The sequence below is a fragment of the Myotis brandtii genome, unplaced genomic scaffold (genome assembly GCF_000412655.1).
Source record: "Myotis brandtii unplaced genomic scaffold, ASM41265v1 scaffold517, whole genome shotgun sequence".
NCBI lineage: Eukaryota > Metazoa > Chordata > Mammalia > Chiroptera > Vespertilionidae > Myotis > Myotis brandtii.
This window is the reverse complement of record NW_005369706.1, coordinates 2,617,468-2,630,130: the sequence shown is the minus strand read 5'-3', so window position 1 is coordinate 2,630,130 and position 12,663 is coordinate 2,617,468. Positions and strand designations below refer to the sequence as shown.

General features: G+C 42.7%; 1 long non-coding RNA gene across 1 annotated transcript in view; it reads left to right on the top strand.

Moving 5' to 3' along the window:
* LOC102259737 overlaps positions 1 to 12,197 on the top strand; it is a 13,364-nt gene extending 1,167 nt beyond the window's left edge. Inside the window, exons 2-4 of the long non-coding RNA XR_314219.2 lie at positions 885 to 958; positions 11,423 to 11,520; positions 12,148 to 12,197. This is a non-coding gene — a long non-coding RNA (uncharacterized LOC102259737). The remainder of the gene's footprint in view (positions 1 to 884; positions 959 to 11,422; positions 11,521 to 12,147) is intronic.
* The last annotated feature ends 466 nt before the right edge of the window (positions 12,198 to 12,663 follow it).

Below are 12,663 nucleotides of genomic sequence, written 5' to 3'. Positions count from 1 at the left end.
TTCTAGGGGAAGCTGGGGGGGGGGAGGGGGGGGGGTCTTGTCTGGGTTTTGAAAGACCAGCAGCCTTCAGAGGAGGGAAGACATTCCAAGTCAGTGAGGAGAATGAGCAAAATGGGAAGGGTCTGGGATGAGCCTCGGACAGGGAATCTTCCCAGCGGCTGGACCACAGACGGGGAAGGGAGTGATGGCAGCTGGGCTGCTGAGGTAGGGTTGGGTTAAGGCCTTAGATTTTATCCTGCAGTCAACACTGACATTGGAAGGTGGAGGCAGTATTTTAGGCAGGAAAATGTGTAGTGTTGTGCATGTGGAATTGGTGAGGATAGACTTGGTAAGAAGGGACTATAGCCTGAAGTAATGGAGACCTGGGAATAAAAAAAAGGAAAATAAGATGCACTGGGGTGGTTTTATGACTACACACATTGATTATATGCAAAGGGGGTGGAAACCATTGCCCAAAACTGAATTTTAACATGTACTTTGTCAATGCTTTACCCAAAACTGTCATTCGGTAAATCCTGACTGGATTTTTGTGGGGAAAATATGTCCCTCCTTTAGAAAAGGTTCTAGTGAGAAGCAGCTGGAAAACTGCTTCCGAAAAAAATAAGTCACAGGGGAAAGTGAGTGATTGAGAGAGTGACAAAGTGCTGGCGTCTCTCAGAAGAACACACCAGGAGCTGATGCTTCATGGGCAGGTTCTGTCTCATAGTGATTTTATTCCCTCATCAATATTGGAAAATACTTTCCATGTCTTCCCGGAAAGTGTAGAGAAATATACTAATAATGATGCAGTTAGCAAGTTTTATCATTGTTAGTTGAAAAACTTATGTGAAAGTTAGAAAATTAAACCTGGAAGAGAACTTAAATACCCTTTCATCCTCTCACAGAAGAGGAAAGAGGACAAGAGCGGGACAGCCCGTGCAAAGCCGCCCAGCGGTGTGTGCGGACCCAGTGCTAGAAGGTAACTGCTTTGACTCCTGGTCTAGTGCTCTTCTGCTTTGCCCCAAGAACCCCCAAAGGCCATGTTATTGCTGACATAGAAGAGTTGATATTTTCCATTTTCTCTTTCTAAAATCAGGAACTGTTTTATCGGATGCAGTTCTCACATTTCTCCTTACAATTCTCACATTTCTCTTTTTCCTGTTTATGAATGGCGAGGGGATCCTTGTGTTAAAGATATCTTAATCCCAGGGGGGTGGGTGACGCATAGAGGGAAGGAAAGTGGGGGTGTATAGGGAAGTACTCTGGCCAGCCCACTCAACTGGGGTTCAAGGTCAGGCGAATTCACAAAACATCAGGAAACCTCCGGCTCTGACATTCTGTGTGCCCACGTGGACTGTCATCCCACACTGCTGAGGAGAGGCATGGAGGCCCCTTTCAGGGAGTCCCAGGGGCCACTCCCTGCACCCTTCCCTCTGTGCGAGTCTCTTTCCCATTCTTGGAGGGGTTCTAGGATGATTCTAGTACCAAGTGCAACATGGGGGCAGGGTTCTCCACACCACCAACCAGTTCTTCAATACCTGCTGCGTTTCCTACAGTTCAACTCAATTCCTGAGATAGCACCAGATCCCACAGGTTAGGGGCGCAGTCCTATAAGACTGCCCCTCGCCTCCCTTTCAGTTGCCAATCACAAGTCCGGTTGTCACCTGGGTTTCTGACTCACTGACTATGGATTGGAGGTTGCAACTACCCCCTCCTTGGGTTTAATTTGCTAATGAAGCTCACAGAGATCAGAGAAACACGTTAGTTGTTAGATTATTGGTTTATTATAAAAGGATATAACCAGGAGCAGCCAGATGGTAGAGATGCATAGGGCAAGGCATGAGGGAAGGGCGCGGAGCTCCCGTGCTCTCTCCAGGAGTGCCACTCTTCCCAGGTCTCCAGGTGTTTGCCCACCTGGAAGCTCTTCAACCCCACCCCCACCCCGTGCTTTTAGAATTTTATAGAGGCTTTCTCACAGAAGCGTGATCAGTTATTCAATTATTAGCTCCATTTCCAGCTCCTCTCCCCTCCCAGGAGGATGGAGGGTGGGGCTGAAAATTCCAAGTTTCTCATCATGACTGGGTCTTTCTGGTACCCAGCCCCCATCCAGGAGCCTACCCAGAGTCGATCATTAAAACACCTGCTCCTCGTCCTCTTATTTCTTGGGAATTTACAAAGGTTTTAGGAGCCCTGGGTCAGGGACTGGAGATATTTCTTATTATAAATCCCAATATCACAGGGCCCCTCCCCTTGACCTTGCAGAAGTTCCCATTTCCTATGGGGCACCCTCAGCCTCAGTTCCTTGTTGTCCACCTTTCCTAGAAAAAGTTTAAAGAAAAAAAATCAATTCATCCCGTCAGAGCATGCTTGTTTTCTTTTTCCTCCCACTGTTTTCATTTCGTGGGCCCCGCCTCTTCTCCAGGTGAAATCGCACTTCACCACAGGCATTCACACTTCAGGGCTCTGATTCCTCAGCCTCCTCTCCATGGCACCTTCTCCACCTGTTTCTCTCTGTATATTAAGAGCCTTTGCTGGGGAGGGGGTGCCCCAAGAGTCTTCACAGGAAACTGCTGCTGACTGTCTCCCATCGTCTCAGTGACCAGAGGTCAGGCACAGGGAGTCATGGTCAAGGGAAGCTGCGGGGTTAATGAACAGAAACTCAAACGGTTTTATTATATTAAAGTGTACATACAGCAAGAACATGTGCAGTTGAGGTCTTCGAACGGCCATAATTGTTAGCAGAACCCAGTGAAGTGCTCGAGTACAGCAGGTCCTCTTTTACCAACGGGCCTGTGGTGAAATTGGTCTCATTGTGGGTAGTTCTGCTGCAGTTCCAAGAATCTGTCAGTGATGTGATAGGACTTACTGCACCAGTAAGTGTGTTTTCATTAGGATGTTGTTCCATTAAATTCCGGCCAGTGAAGGTGCTTTATGATCTTTCCATTTCAAAATTGGGTCAAAAAGATATAGTGATAGGTGGTTAAGTTTAGATCTTTCCTTCACATATTATACCAGTAAAGGTCAACTTTTTCTATAGCAAAGCCCCTTCCAGTTATCAGAGATGGTCGCATGATTCAAAAGAGGACTATTTGAGTCCTTCTGCCGGGTTTTTCTAGGTGGAACTCCTGGGAGGTTTTCCCCTTGTTGGTCTCGGAGTGGAGGGAATGTGACTCTGGGCTGCTATTATCTATACTCATCGCCTCTCCCCGCAAACTCCCCACGTACATCTCTGGTTCCCTTACAGGAGACTTTAAACTATTTCCAGCTCAAGTGAATTTGAGTCCATTTTTGTCACTTGCTCACAGAGAGTCCACATTAATACAGAAAGCAAGTACTTCATGTTGTGACTGTTTCCTAGGATGGATTCTTCCCTGCAGCTGGGCTGCCTGGGCATATCTTCGTACAAATCCCTTGAAGTTCTGGTTTTCTTGCTTAATCTCCTCAACGCAAATGTTCCTCACACCAAGTACCCTCATTCTCTGTTCTGAGTCAGTGGGGGAGGCGGGTGGCCTCAGTCTTGATAGTCTTCATTATTGATTCATATTCGTGAAAGATTCTCAAAGTTCGGATTGGCGAATGCCTGTGCCAGGTGTCAGGTCCCAGGAGCCACCCTGCTGCCTCCACGGGAGGTTCTTTTCACATGTTTATTGGCCGTTTGCGTTTCCTCTTCTGATTCCTTTACTTGACTTTTACAATAGAGGGGAGTCATCTTTAGAATCAGCCCTGTTACTTTATTTCCGTTTTCTTCTTGTCTTTAAACTTTATGCCTCTGATTGTTTCATTTTAGAGCTGTATAACATCTCAGGCTTCACGCAGACTTTGTCTTCCTCTGGCAGATTTCTGGCTGTAGGTAGAATTCTTTCAAATTTGGTTTCATCACGGTTCAGGTGTTGAAATGAAAACTAAAATAAACTTTCAGCATGCCTTTAATCTTGATTTAAATCAGTCGAGATTGAATAAAAATGATCTATTTGATAGTACTTTAGTTTTTCACTTTCTAAAGAATAGAATTAGGAGGCAAAAATACTGTAAAAAGCTTCAGGAAATTTGGAGCACTACACTTGAAATTTCAATCTCTGTTTGCATTTTTTTTTTTTTTACCATCACCTGTGTCACTTTCAACAAATCATTTCCCTTTTCTCTCTCTAGATGGAAATGGAGATGGGAGGGTTAAGCTGTCTCAGTGATTCTCAACCCTGGCTGCACATTAGAACTATCTGAAAAACTTAAAAAAAAAATACTGGTGCCCACCCCAGGCCAGTTAAATCGGCGCTCTAGGAATGGGATCTATGTATCAATATTTTTTTAAAGAGCCCCGGGTGATTCTGATGTGCAACTAAAAATGGCAGTCACAAACCTGATCTCTAATAACCCTTGTAGTAAACATCTGTTTGACTCTAACATATTGAGACTTGGGCAGTCATCTTTAGAATCAGCCCTGTAGGTAGAATCAAACCTTTCAGCAATTTTTAAACTAGTGAAATGGAGGTTCTACTTTATTCTTCCACATAATGCAATGGTGTTTAGAACTGGCCAAACATAGATGGCTTGTAAGATGCTTGCTAGTGGCTGAGGTCATTCATGAGTCCTCTAGCTTTCCCCACTCCTCCTCTGGTGTTCCTCTCTAAATGAAACATTGTTATGGACTTTTTTGAACTAAAAAGTAAATGAACATACACTCTTGCTCACAGCAGTATTATTCACAATAGCTAAAACATGGAAGCAACCCGAGTGTCCGTTAAAAGATGAAAGGATGAGCAAAATGTGAGGGAACTCTTCATGTTGTGAATAGATATAAAGGAATATTATTCAGCCTTAAAAAGGAAGGAAAGTCCTGACTGATTTGGCTCAGTGGATAGAGCGTTGGCCTGCGGACCGAAGGGTCCCAGGTTCGATTTCCATCAAGGGCATGTACCTCGGTTCTCACAGCAGTATTATTCACAATAGCTAAAACATGGAAGCAACTCGAGTGTCCGTTAAAAGATGAATGGATGAACAAAATGTGAGGGAGTGTGACTCTTCATGTTGTGAATAGATATAAAGGAATATTATTCAGCCATAAAAAGGAAGGAAATTCTGACATATACTACAACATGGATTAACCTTGAGGATGTTATATATGAAGTCAGTCAGTCACAAAACAACAACACTGTATTATTCCCATATATGATGAGGTACTTAGAAGAGTCAAAATCATAGAAACCAAAAGTAGAATTGTGGTTGCCAGGGATCGTGGCAGGTGGCCCACGATAAGGAGTTATTGTTTAATGGGAAAGAGTTTCAGTTTTACAAGAAAAGAGTTCTGTGGATGGTGGTTGCATAGTAATATGTGTTTAATGCCTCTCAACTGTACACTAAAAATAGTTGAGATGGAAAGACCACAGATATATATTTCTCCATGTCAAAAAATAAATAAGGTTGAGATGAAAAATTTTATATTTCGTGTATTTTACCACAGTAAAAAGAAAATTTCTTTTTAAGTAGATAAACAAAAGGGGATAAATAAATAAATGCTCAATGTGTCATATAAATCACTAACCTAGAGGACAGCCAAATTCACTTTGAGATTAAAATAAAAATCATTGGGTTTAGAGTGTGTAACGTGGGTTTTGCAGACATGGTTGCCAACGAAGAGGAAAGTACGGAGCTTAAAATAAAACCCACTTCAATAAAAAATGTTATGTAATCAATAGCCATTCAGTCAACCAGTTCCTTACGACTTACTAGCATATTTCACCCAGGAAGTGTTCAGTAACAGCTTGTGGTTGACAAAGACGATGTGTCCAGCACAGGGTCCAGCCCAAATTCACTAACAAAATATGCCATCTCTGCTGCACAGGGACTCTATTACTGGGAGGACGACACCTTTAAGGCACACAAAGGTACTCCACGACACTCTTCTTTATTTCATGCAGAGACCACAACGGCGAAAGAAGCAGTCTTGCCTTGGACCTCACGTGGGCAGTGTTCCCGGAGCCCTTTGGGAGCACAATCAATGAAAGGGTCTGAGGCTCCCAGAGAAGCTGCTTTGATCACAAAAACATGAGCTTCGTTTTTAGAACAAGCTACTGTTTCCTTTCAGGTAATGATTGACCAGGCTCTTCTCTGCTGAGTCAGTAACCAGCCGATACTGACCAGAGATGGGTCAAGGCTGCAGATGCTGGGGAACGTGAGGTGAGAGCACCAGAGGCCCGAGCTCTTCAGTTCAAAAGCCAGATGCAGCATGAGAGAATGTGCTGCTGTTCTTTGGCGTTTGGCTTATATAACTTCAAATTTCAAAGAGAAAATGCATTTCTCCTCCCACTGAATTCAGTTGCTTTAGAAGCAGTCTGACTTCTTTGACATTAATTTTTGTTAGACCTGAGGAGTATATTTAACATTCAGTTTGTCTTAATAATACAAGCCTGGGGACACTGTGAACCCCTCATATTTTGAGTCTCAAGGACACAGAGATGAAAGACCTTGTCCTAGATAAGCTCACGCTCCAGGGGCGACCAGCAGCTACAGAAAAGGGGAAGACCATTTTCTAAATGCTTCAAAATGCATCTGCTCTCATTTCATGAGAGGAGGAACATCTTCCTGGTTTTCACTGACCCTCAGAGGAAATACATGCTGATTAGGTGTCTATTTATATATTTATTATATATTTTTTTTTAAATCGTGGCAAAATCCACATGACATAAAATGTACCATCTTAACCATTTTTTTAAGTGTACAGTTTAGTGGCATTAAGTACTCTCACATCATTGTGCTACTACCATCCACCCACAGAACTCTTTTCATCTTACAGAACTGAAACTGTAGCCTTTAAACAATAACTCCCCATCCCCACTTCCCGAGCCTCTGGCAACCACCTTTCTCCTTTCTGTCTCTGTGAATTTGACTACTCTAAGGACCTCATATAAGTGGAATCATTCGCTGTTTGTTCTTTTGTGACTGACTTCTTTCACTCGGCATGATGTCCTCAAGGTAGAGTTGTTTATTTATTTTAAAAAGAGCTAATACTTTCAAGTGTCTCATGAACAGCCAACTGTGCCTGTTCTACCTGAGACGCCCCAGTTTCTTTACAGGTCTCATTAGCAAGTCACTGCTCCAGGTGCTGAAGGAGTGGGTAGGATGTCATTTGGCACATACTCGAGGGAAATCAGCGTCCTTCATGAATTGTCTGGACACATCCAAAGCTCTGTGAGCTCTCCGCGCCGATGGCACCGCGCCGATGACTGGAGGCTGTGAAGCAATTCCACAGGAGGGAGAGAAGGCAGCGGCCTGACTCAGCGCTGCCTCGCCAGCCCCCGGCCCACACAGCTCCGCATGGCTCCGCACTTGATTACGGGTGTGTACAGCCATCTGGTCTGTGGGCTTAGCAGTAAGAATGAGAGACTCAGGCTCTCCATGTCACATGTTGCTATTATTTTATTTAACACTTGTTATGTTGTGGCCAACACTGCACCAAGCACAGCATAAACCTGGAATTCTTCAATGCGGTCTCTGTCTATTGTACAAGAGACACTTGGTCCAAACTTGCTTCAGGGGACTGGAGCCCATTTCCTAATGCCTTTCAAATACAGAGTCTTGATTGTTGAAACTCTAAAAGTAGTGATATAAAAAATTTCTTTTGAATAAGTGCTATTTCAGTAAGAGTCTCTAGGCAAATTTCACTATACTTCATTAGATTTCTGTCTTGGAGGAAAATATATCCCTCCATATTCCATGGTGTTCGTGCAGGAAATGAAGTAACCATTTCTATTCAATATACCGTTTGCTGTTTCTATTGAACAAAAAAGTGGTTTCAGCTAAAGAGTTGTTTGTGATTTTCATCACAATCTATGTATGGGACTTTAGTAAACAGAACATTGTGTTTTCTTCATAGGAAAGCCATGTCCAAGGTACATTATTTTACCATAATGCCTTCCAGTGTTGTAATTCTTTAATGAAAGTTTGTAAAGTCACATTATTTGCAAACATTCATAACAGACGTAATACTTGCCTTTCTCTTCTGCTCTTTAAAAGAGTCCCCAGTTCTCCCCTGGGCTCCAGGGCGTATTAAGATATTCAAGTGCTTCTCCCTTCAGTGAGAGACGGAAGTTCCATTTCTACAGTAAAGAGTCTCAGTCTGCAGCGAACTTCTTGGTTACACAACAGATAGTCTTTGATCTGCCCCTGGCACATCCTACTGCCCTTCTGGGTGCAAAACAAAATAAAATTTTCTTTTTCTTTCTCTTTTTATTTTTAAGTCATTTTAAAATTATAGTTGACATCCAAAATTGTATTAGCTCAGGTATATAACATAGTGATTACACATTCCTATACTTTATGCAGTGATTGTCATGATAAGCCTAGTACCCATCTGTCCTCCTACACAGTTATTATGATATTATTGACTAGACCCTCTTTACTGTACTTTACGTCTCCATGACTTATTTTATAACTGGTAGTTTGTACTTTTTAATTCCTTTCACCTTTTTTGCTCATCCCTCCACTTCCCACCCCTTCGGCTGGCGACCGTCAGTTTGTTCTTTGTATGAGTTTGCTTCTGTTTTGTTTTGTTTGTTTGTTTTGTTCTTTAGACGCCACATGTGAGTGAAGTTATATGGTAATTGTCTTTTACTGTCTTATTTCACTTAGCATAAAACCCTCTATTAATGTATCCCTTAATTATTTATGTTGTCTCAAATGGCAAGATTTCATTCCTTGTTATGGCTAATATTCCAGTGTGTGTGTGTGTGTGTGTGTGTGTGCGTACTACATATTCTTTATCCATTCATTTATCAATGGACACTTAGGTTGCTTCCATATATTGACTATCTACACTAATAAAAGCCTAGGTCATCACAAGATGGTCATGCACAGTGAAGGCAGGGCCAGCAGCCGCTCTGCGTGGTGAGGCCTAGGGTCCTGCGGCTCCGTGCGGTGCAGAGGAGCCGGTCCCGGCGTCTCCGCCACCTTTCGTGGAGGAGGCAGGTCATGGGAGGGGAGGGCAGTTGTGGGCAATAGGGGAGCGGTTAGGGGGCGATCAGGATGGTAGGCAGAAGCGGTTAGGAGCAATCAGGCAGGCAGGCAGATGGGTGGTTAAGACCCAGCGGTCCCAGATTGTGAGAGGGATCCCAGATTGGAGAGGGTGCAGGCCAGGCTGAGGGACACACACCCTTTCCCCCGTGCACGAATTTTGTCCACCGGGCCTCTAGTTATAAATAATGCTGCAATGAACATAGGGGCACATATATCTTTTCAAGTTACCATTTTCCATTTCTTTGGATAAGTACCTAGAAGTATGTGTGTGAGTATTGTGTGTATCCCTTAATTATTTATTGTAGTTACACATGATCTTATTAATTTTGCTTTTTAACCTTCATATTAGCTTTATAATTGGTTGATCCATTACTTTTACTAAATGTTTGCTTTTATCAGTGAGATTTTTTTTCTTTCTTATGTTTCCTTATTTTTAATTTTAGCTTTTTCTTTTCTGCTTAAAGAAGACCCTTTAACATTTCTTGTAGTGTTGTTTAGTGGTAATAAGTTCCTTTAGCTTTTGCTTGTCTGGTGAATTCTTTATCTGTCTTTCAATCTCAATGATAACTTTGCTGAATAGAGTAATCTTGGTTACAGGTTTCCCTTTCATCACTGCAAATGTATTGTGCTGTTTCCTTCTGGCCTGCAAAGTTTCTGCTGCAAAATCAGCTGGTAGTCTTATGGGGGATCCCTTGTACTACTGGATGCTTTTCTCTTGCTGCTTTAATTTTTTAAATCACTTTTTATTTTTCAATTACAGTTGACATACAATGTTATATTAGTTTCAGGTGTCCATCATGATGATCAGACATTTTAAAAGTTATTAAGTGACCATCTACAAAAATCTCATACCTATTTGATACCTTACATAGTTATTAGAATACTATTGACTATATTCCTTATGCTGTATTTTGCACCCCCTGACTGTATTATAACTATTAATTTGTACTTTTAAATCCCTTTGCCTTTTTTCACCTATCCTCCTACCCCCTCCCATCTCACAATCATCAAAATGTTCTCTGTATATATGAGTCTGTTTCTGTTCTGCCTGTTTGTTTATTGTTATAGTCAATTGTTGAGATATGTATTTATTACCATTGTATTGTTTATATTTTTTATTCTTTTTTTTTCTTCTTCTTAAAGAAGACCCTTTAAAGGGGGAGCAAGAAATTGAAAACCTATTTGAAAAAATAATGACAGAAAATTTTTCTTACCTGGTGAAAGAAATAGACATACAAGTCCAGGAAGCACAGAGTCCCAAACAAGAGGAACCCAAAGAGGTCCACATCAAAACACATCATAATTAAAATGCCAAGGGCTAAAGACAAAGAGAAAATCTTAAAAGCAGCAAGAGAAAATTATTTGGTCACTTACAAGGGAGCACCCATAAGACTGTCAGCTGATTTCTGAACAGAAACTTTGCAGGCCAGAAGGGAGTGGCAAGAAATATTCAAAGTGATGAATAGCAAGAACCTACAACCAAGATTACTCTACCCAGCAAAGCTATCATTTAGTATTGAAGGTCAGATAAAGAGTTTCACAGACAAGAAAAAAGTTAAAGGAGTTCATCACACTAAATCTCTTTACATGAAATGTTAAATGGTCTTGCTGCTGTTAATTTTTTCTTTGTCTTTAACCTTTGGCATTTTAATGATGATGTTTCTTGGTGTGAGCCTCTTTGGGTTCATCTTGTTTGGGACTCTCTGTGCTTCCTAGACTTGGATGTCTGATTCCTAACCAGGTTAGAATAGTTTTTAGCCATCATTTCTTCATATAGGTTTTATGTCTCTTTCTCTCTCTTCTCCTCCTATGATGCAAAGGTTGATACACTTAATATTGTTCTATGGGATCCTTAAACTATCCTCATTTTTTAAAATTCTTTCCTTTTCGCTGGTCCATTTGGATGATTTTCACTACCTTCACTTCTGCATTAAATCCAGTCTTCTACATCATCTAATCTGTTGTCAATTCTCTCTAATATTTTTCATTTCATTCTGATAGTTTCTTTTTAAAATGTTTTTATTGATTTTTAGAGAGAAAGAAAGGGAGGGAAATAGAGAGATAGAAATATTGATGAGAGAAACATCATTGGTCAGCTGCCTCCTGTACCCCTCCTACCAGGGATTGAGCCTATAACCCGGCATGTGCCCCAACCAGGAATCGAACAACCAGCAACCTCTTGGTTCATGGGTCGACACTCAACCACTGAGCCACATCAGCTGGGTTAACTGGTCATTTTTTTAAATTTTCTGTATCTGTTGAATTTATCACTGAGTTCATCTACTTCTGAGTTTGTTGAGCATTGTTTCAAACTTCTTATCTGGTGGACTGTTTATCTGTTTTATTTAGTTCTTTCTCTGGGTTTTTTCCTGTTCTTTTGTTTGGAACCTATTCCTCATTTGGCTGTTTCTCTCTGTTTGTTTCTATGTGTTAGGTAGATCCACTACATCTTCCAGTCTTCATGAAGTGGCCTCAAAAAGAAGTTCTCCTGTGGGGTCCAGTGGAACTATCACCCCTGGTTACCAGAGCCAGGTGCTCCAGGGGTGTCCCCTGTGTGGGCTGTGTGTGCCCTTCTGTTGGAGTTGGGCTCCAGTTGCTGCAGGCCTGCTTGTGGGTGGGGTTGACTCTTAGGTGACTGGCTGCGAGGGCCAGCCAAAACTACTTGGATGATCTGGTGTGCAAGGGCTTACCCCACAGGGTGGAAATTGCTTTGGAGGGGCTCCAGTGCTGGCCCCAGCTGCCTGTTGGGTGTGTCTGTTGTGGAGCCACTGGGTGGGGCTGTGGTGCTGGCCTAGGCTGGCCACTGCTTGTGCTGGACTTGTGACCACTTGGTAGTTGCTATGATTTTACCTGAGGCCAGTGCTGCTTGTGTGGAAGGTCAGGAGCACACGTGGGGAAGGCTTTGGCCAGGGCTCAAAGGTTAGGTGGGGCAGGATCTTGGGAATGCTGGGGTGGGGTGAACAGGGTTAGCTAAGTTAATGGAGAGTGACAGGTTTGGCACCTGCCTGCTCCAGGTCAGCCAGGTGGAAGGAGAGCACAGCAAAAGAAACAAAGGAACAATGGCACTCGCCAGCACTTCCCTCTTCAGGGAGAGTTCCCACCAATCCCTGCCCCTCCAGCCCTCCCTCTAATGTTAGTCCATCTAATTCCTCCCCATAGGACCCAGGCACTTCTGGAACCGCTGCTTCTGCGCTGGAGCTTGGAGCGGGTGAGTGTGAGCATGAGTCCTTTAAGAGCACTGTCTTGGTCTCCCACGGTCCTTTGTCTCTCTCTGATATGATCCCTGTTGGTTTTCAAAGCTAGATGTTATGGAGACTCCTCTTCCCAGCACAGATGCCCTAGGCTGGGGATCCTGGTGTAAGGGTGTTATGTTATGTTATCCTTTCCATTTATGAATTGCTACACCTGACCAGGCTGTGTCTCTGCCCCTCCTACCCTCAGTGTGGCTTCTTTTTAATATCTTTAGTTACAGGAGTTCTGTTCAGCCAGTTTTCAGGTGGTTAGGGGTGGTTGTTCTATATTTAGTTGTAATTTTGATGTGTTTGTGGAAGGAGGTGAGTTCAAGATCTACTTGTTCCGCCATCTTGACCTTGCATCTCAAGACTTCCCCTTTCTGTTAACTAATATTTCCCCACTCTTGGTAGGTTTGTCTTTATAGTCTACTACCAAAAACTG